Below are 7265 nucleotides of genomic sequence, written 5' to 3' on the forward strand. Positions count from 1 at the left end.
TAACTGCTTCGTGAATCTGGCCCCTGAAATCCCACATTCTCCTTCAAACAATAATTATCATAATAATTACTTCTTTTAATCTGTTAATTATCATAATTCAAAATTATTTTAACAGTAATTATTAATATTTAAAAAATAATTAAGTAATTATGATCAAATTAGAATAATTACAAGAGAATCAACAGTGCAAATAATTGTCTAAACTTTTGTAATTATTATCAAGAGTAATTACATAATTGGTATTTGATAGCCATCATTAATAAAAATAATAATTTTCAAGCCGTCTAATCAGGTATTAAAATTATAAATTTTGTTTTTTATAAATATAATTTTTTTTTTTTTAAATAAATAAATTTATTTAAAATGTTTAAATAAATAAATAAAATAGTTTGTTTAAAATATAAATTTTGTTTTGTTTAAATAAATTGTGTTTTTAATTTGGTATTGGATTTAGGCTTTTTATTAAGTAGTTCACAACTTTAACTTATTGTCATGTCCAACACGTGTGTTTGTTGTTCTTGTTTGTGATTGTTTATTGGTGAGTGTTTGTGTTGTTGTTTGAGGGGTAACTTACTCATTTGTTCATTTAATTGTTTACCTTCCCAGAGGAGATCCGGATTCTAGTTCGTCGTTTTCTATGTAATCCAACTTAACTGAGAATATTTACGCAAAATCCGGATTTACTGCATAGTTCTCAACACGACTCGGATTTACCTTAGTGATCTTTGCAAAAACAAAACAATGAACTCATCCCTTAAAAGCCTCCCCCCTACCCCCCCTCCAGAAAAAAAAATCACATTAACTAATTACCTCCTAAAAAAAAACAAAAAAAAAGGCTCATTTTACCGTTCGTCATAAAATGCGGAATTTGTCTTTTCTGCACCAAGAAATCCGGATTCGTGCCACTGATAGCAAGAAGGGAATCCTCTTAAAAAAAAAAAAAAACAGAAAATGCTCTTCAATTTCCTGTCGCAAACAGGTGAGAGAGAGTTGCTGTTGACCGTCACCTGATTGATCAGGCTCAGGTGACCTGGGTTCAGGTGGAGGGGGAGGAGGTGGACTGAGATGGATGGATCAATAGATAAGTGGATTGATAGATGTGATTGTTAGCATGATCAGAAGATGAACTCAACACTTGGTTATAAGAAAATTAGAAAAGGAATGGATTATCAAAACAAAGAAGATAACAGGGAACGGAAGAAGATAACAGGAAACGGAAGAAGAAGAGGGAGAAACGATGTTTGGGAAGGAATGTGACAATGGAAATTGAATTAGAACATAGGAAGCGACAGAGAACCAATTAGCCAATTACAGCCCATAATTGGCGGGCCGGTGGCATAAATTGGCGAAATTCGGGAAAATACCCGAAATAGTTGGTACCCCCCTGGGGCCGTGTGTGTGTGTGTGTGTGTGTGTGTGTGTGTGTGTGTGCACTCACCTATCCTATTTGCTTGCGGGGGGGTTGAGCTTTGGCTCTTTGGTGTGTGTGTGTGTGTACTCAGCTATGTGTGCGTGCATTATCGTGGTTTAGCTCTTGAGTCCCACCCCCAAGGGCTAAACTTTATTATATTTTAAATTCTAATCTTAAAATTATGAACGTAATTCACTTCTACAACTTTGTTGTTTAATTCATTTTATTTTGTCTACTATATTTACTCTGTAGAAAAAAAAAACTTTCTATAACATCTCTATATTTCGTCAGTTTCTCCAACTTCTATCCATGTACTTCTGTTGTAATGTTATTCAATATGGATATTTCTTCCTTTCTCACCCTGTCAATCCCCCTTAAGTATTTATTATGTCTCAATCATGTCTCTCTCTCTCTCTCTCTCTCTCTCTCTCTCTCTCTCTCTCTCTCTCTCTCTCTCTCTCTCTCTCTCTCTCTCTCTCTCTCTCTCTCTCTCTCTCTCTCTCTCATGCGTCTCTCAAGTCTTACACATGTATTATGTATGTGTATATGTATGGACACTTACATACATATATATTTATACATGTAACTACTCAGTTCCACTTAATGGGTCTATCTCTAAGACTTTTCTCTCAAATTAAAGAGAATAGATTCTCTCACTAATAAGGAATTAGCTCCCTAGTAAAGGCTTATATACCTCCCTTAATAGACGATTTCCTCCCTAATCTAGAAATGTCTCTAATTCCCCAGCAAACTGCAAGTAATGAAAGGCTGCCTCGTGTCACAGTGGGTAATTAACTCTCGCCTCGTTATATCTAATTACTCTATTCTGACGTCATTGTGTGGTCGTGTCATTCCTGGATCATAACAGAGAAATTATTAGAAATGGTCTCGTTTTGGGGTGCTCTCTCTCTCTCTCTCTCTCTCTCTCTCTCTCTCTCTCTCTCTCTCTCTCTCTCTCTCTCTCTCTCTCTCTCTCTCTCTCTCTCTCTCTCTCTCTCTCTCTCAGAGACAAATCACATGACCCATGTCTTGTAGAAGTCTAAGAATATGTTGCCACAGGCTACAGGTTCCGGCCTGCCTGCCTGCCTGCTAGCAGCGGTTCTTCATATTCTTTAAGAATTCCCAAAGTCGCCATCGCGGGCAAGGGCCTTGTGGTTGAGCCCCTCTGCTGGCAACACCGTAATGGCGACTGTCAATCAAGCTAGAGTGGATGTCTCCCATTGTCTCTCTCTCTCTCTCTCTCTCTCTCTCTCTCTCTCTCTCTCTCTCTCTCTCTCTCTCTCTCTCTCTCTCTCTCTCTCTCTCTCTCACTCTGGGTATCGGGTATCATCTTCGTTCCTCCGAAGTTTTGTCGATTAAAAGTGAATTATTAAAGTTTGTGGACCGTCTTTTAACACAGGAAAAATGTCATCTTCTTCTTCTCTTTTATCCTCCTTCTTCTTCCATCTCCTATTTCTCACCTTCCTGCTGCTGCTTCTCCTCATTTCTGCTTATTCTCCTATCCTGTCTCCTCTTTGTCCTGTTCGTCTTCTTCCTTCTTACATGAAGGAAGATGAGTTTGGGACGGAAATGATGCCAAGAATGTTCAGAATAGTGAAGAAGAGAGAGAGAGAGAGAGAGAGAGAGAGAGAGAGAGAGAGAGAGAGAGAGAGAGAGAGAGAGAGAGAGAGAGAGAGAGAGAGAGAGAGAGAGTTGGATAACAAATTTTCCTAATTTACTCCAACTAAACGATCGATAAACGATTGAAAATGCTTAATAAATGTTGAGAAACGTTTGAAAAACGGTTAAAAACGTTAAAAAAAATTATGAAAATCCTTCGAGAAACAATGGAAAACGTTCGAGAAACGTTGAAAAACGTTCGAAAAAATACGGAAAACATTCGAGAAACTTTGAAAAACGTTCGAAAAAAAATACGGAAAACATTCGAGAAACGACGAATAACGTTTGAATACCTATGGGAAACGTTTGAGAAACGTTGACGTGATCATCTGTTTCGTCAGCTGATGAGAAATCAACAAACAAATGGGGGGGGGGGCCGGAGACACGCACACAGGGGTAAAACCAACCTGCCCAAAAGCTTTTAGTATTGCTTAGGCTATTGTGGATCTATTTTTTTTTTTTTTAGAGGAGGGGTGTTGTATATATTGTTGATGCTACTGTAGTTTCTTGTGGCACCATCAACAACCCCCCTAACTACCCAACAAGAACAGCGAATTGCATGCCACTAATTACCCTCAAGGTGGCCCTCTGGCGGCGTTTTTGGTTAGGTCGTTAGTGGCACTCCTACCAGGTCGTCCAAGTGCCAAAGAAACTACAAGAAACTTCCCCCTTTCAAAAAACTCCATATATATTTACTTGTCCAGGACACGTCCGTCTTAGCCACCAGCCGCCTGGTGACTATGATAGGAAAAACACTTTCAGTGTTCCATCAGGTTGTGGGAGTTATATATACATATATATATATATATATATATATATATATATATATATATATATATATATATATATATATATATATATATATATATATATATATATATATATAGCTGTCACCATCTTTACCTAGTGTATCTTAAAAGGCGTCGAGGACCAAGTATGTGTGTTTAGTCAGATGTGTAGAGGCGAGGAGTCACATGTGTAGTCAGCACATCATTTGTGTAGAGCAGGTATGTGTCCTGTGCAACACCGGTGTGGAACACCGGTGGTTTGTCAGGTGTGTGAATACTACAACACAGGCAAGGGTCAGATGTGTGTGTGTGTGTGGCCAGTGCGGCATGTGGCGGGTGTGGAGGGGGGGGGGCTTCCCAGTACCCCATGTGAGTACCTTATCTTTAAAGGTTTCAAGCTATGCTAGGGTTCCACCCCGTCCTGGATTACACCTGTAGCAGCTGCCACACCTGCAGCAGCAGCTGCCACACCTGCAGCAGCAGCTGGTTGACGAACATCAGGTGAAGGTTTAAAGTCTGGACGAGAAGAAGACTGCAACATATCAGTCTTGTTTCCTTATCTTAGTTGCAAAATAGACTTTGTAACAGTTTTCTTCAGAGAGAGAGAGAGAGAGAGAGAGAGAGAGAGAGAGAGAGAGTGAGAGAGAGAGAGAGAGAGAGAGAGAGAGAGAGAGAGAGAGAGAGAGAGAGAGAGAGAGAGAGAGAAAGAGAGAAAGAGAGAGAGAGAGAGAGAGAGAGAGAGAGAGAGAGAGAGAGAGAGAGAGAGAGAGAGAGAGAGAGAGAGAGAGAGAGTCCCTTGTAAAAGGTGAAGAACCAGGCCAGCGTTCTATACGTTCTATACGTTCAGCGTTCTTTTTATACTTTTATACAAGTATAAAAAGAGGACTTAGCCAGCGTCTGAGATGGCGTCTTGCAGGAGCCAGTCTGGGAGGTTATGGACCGAGTAATTACTCGTCTGATAAACTACCTAACACCAGGCAAACGATGAGGAAGAGAGAAAAAATAAAAAGGGAGCTGGGGGGAGTGTTATTAGTGGAGACCCGGAGTGGTGGTGGCACCCGTGGAGGCATTTTGCATTCGGACATGGCATAGCTGCTGTCTCTCTCTCTCTCTCTCTCTCTCTCTCTCTCTCTCTCTCAATAGGCACTCACAGGTATCAGTATTAAAAAAAAAAAATCCCATTACAGAAGTTGGCAAGTACAACGTTATACCTGTCCATAATTACAGGTGAGGCAATTAGGAAACTTTTGCACAAGTATTAAAGACTTCCTAAGTGGTTTGAGGGCGACCCGCGAGGGGTGGCAGTTGTTCTCCTCTTTCCTCCCCCTAAGAGGAGCTTGTCTGAAAGGGAGTCTCCTCTCTTAGTAGTTTTAAATAGTTGTTCTCCTCTTTCCTCCCCCTAAGAGGAGCTTGTCTGAAAGGGAGTCTCCTCTCTTAGTAGTTTTAAATAGTTGTTCTCCTCTTTCCTCCCCCTAAGAGGAGCTTGTCTGAAAGGGAGTCTCCTCTCTTAGTAGTTTTAAATTTCTATTAATTACGAATTTGTCAACCGAATTATTTTCTCTCGAATTTTTGTTTCTCTCTCTCTCGAATTCTCTCTTCGATATCCCCCTAATGACCCACTGGCGAATTAAGTGTGACTACTCAGGTTGTTGTGGTTGGCCTCTTGTAATACTTTTTTTTTTTAAGTTTTACCCTAGAGAGTTAACATTGAGTAAGGTAAGCTTAAATAACTTTCCTGCTTTGTTTGTGGATGATATCTTGAGAAGATATCTTATCTTAGAAGCAAAAGGTAAGATAATTAACAGGAGTAAATGCTTCGTCGGTATGACTATAGAGCGTGAAGATTGGATAGCTCATGAAGATTGGATAGCTCATGAAGATTGGATAGCTCATGAAGATTGGATAGCTCATGAAGATTGGATAGCTCATGAAGATTGGATAGCTCATGAATATTGGATAGCTCATGAAGATTGGATAGGCCATGAAGATTGGATAGGCCATGAAGATTGGAGAGGAGCTGGGATATGAGGACAGAGTGTACAGGAACTAGGCCCAGTTACTTTGGTTCTTGAACCTCGAACCCCGCCCACGCTGTAAGAAGCTGAGTGTGATTCACGTTCCAGGCTACAGAAGCAGTCCGTCCTCCAAACAAAGACCCAAAAGTGATTCCATTCACCCACCAAACCCCCTGTTTATGAATGAAAAGCGGTTTACACACGACTCACAACTGCTGACGTTCGAACATATCCGGAACAAGTGCTTCACTGACGAATTTTGTTCGAACCACAACGCTGTAAATGCTTCACCCACGTACTACAAATACAAATAATCGCCAACAGAACCTAAACACCTAACCTAACCTATGCCTCTATATACACAATATGCTAATATATTATAATATTAATTTATACTTGAGAAAATTCCCGTTTTGAATGAACAGCATGTTAAAATTTATGAATGCGTCTGTGGGGTCGACCGCTGAATGTAATGGACTTGAGTCAAGGACGGGTTGACAGAAGACGAGCTGGTTGTAAATCAGCGACTTATTTGGTTCCTAACGTTACTCTTTCTTTGAGAATTTACATTAAAAAAAATAATAATAATTGCTCGCACTGGTAGCTGGTTTCTCCAGGCCATTGGGTGTATTTTTCTTGTAAGTGTTGGAAAGTGCTCTGAGTTCGAAATTTAGTTCGAACTAAATTCGAACGAGGCCCAGGTCCACCTCCCTCACACAAGTCTGGTCTATCACAAGCAATGTGACTTTACCTTCAATGATAGTTGTTGAAGCTGTCGGTGATTCAGTCTTGGAGACAGAATGAACTTGACTGTTTTCACTACAGTTGACACCACTGCTTTCATTCCCGAAGCCTCGGGGGGAAGGAATCATTCATTAACTGGTTGATGAATGATTCATTGGCACTTGACATTTATCTCTTGAATGTCAACTTTCTCTGTGTGATTCTCAGTGTCACAACACCTCCCTCGTTACTGTGTGATTCTCAGTGTCACAACACCTCCCTCGTTACTGTGTGATTCTCAGTGTCACAACACCTCCCTCGTTACTGTGTGATTCTCAGTGTCACAACACCTCCCTCGTTACTGTGTGATTCTCAGTGTCACAACACCTCCCTCGTTACTGTGTGATTCTCAGTGTCACAACACCTCCCTCGTTACCTATCACTGAGAGATTCAATGTCATGTCTTTGATAGAGTTGGTCTGGCCTGGAGTTGGTCTGGCCTGGAGTTGGTCTGACCTAGAGTTGGTCTGTTCCAGTATTGCTACCAAGTTTCTGGAAACATTCGACATTCATCGCCTATTCTTTCCTACATTCTCTTATAATCAAATTTCCCGTTGAAAAAAGTATTAAGTAAATATATAACAAGTTGGTATTTACTTTGTTATTGAA

This window comes from Procambarus clarkii, chromosome 13 (genome assembly GCF_040958095.1).
Source record: "Procambarus clarkii isolate CNS0578487 chromosome 13, FALCON_Pclarkii_2.0, whole genome shotgun sequence".
In the NCBI taxonomy this organism is placed as follows: domain Eukaryota; kingdom Metazoa; phylum Arthropoda; class Malacostraca; order Decapoda; family Cambaridae; genus Procambarus; species Procambarus clarkii.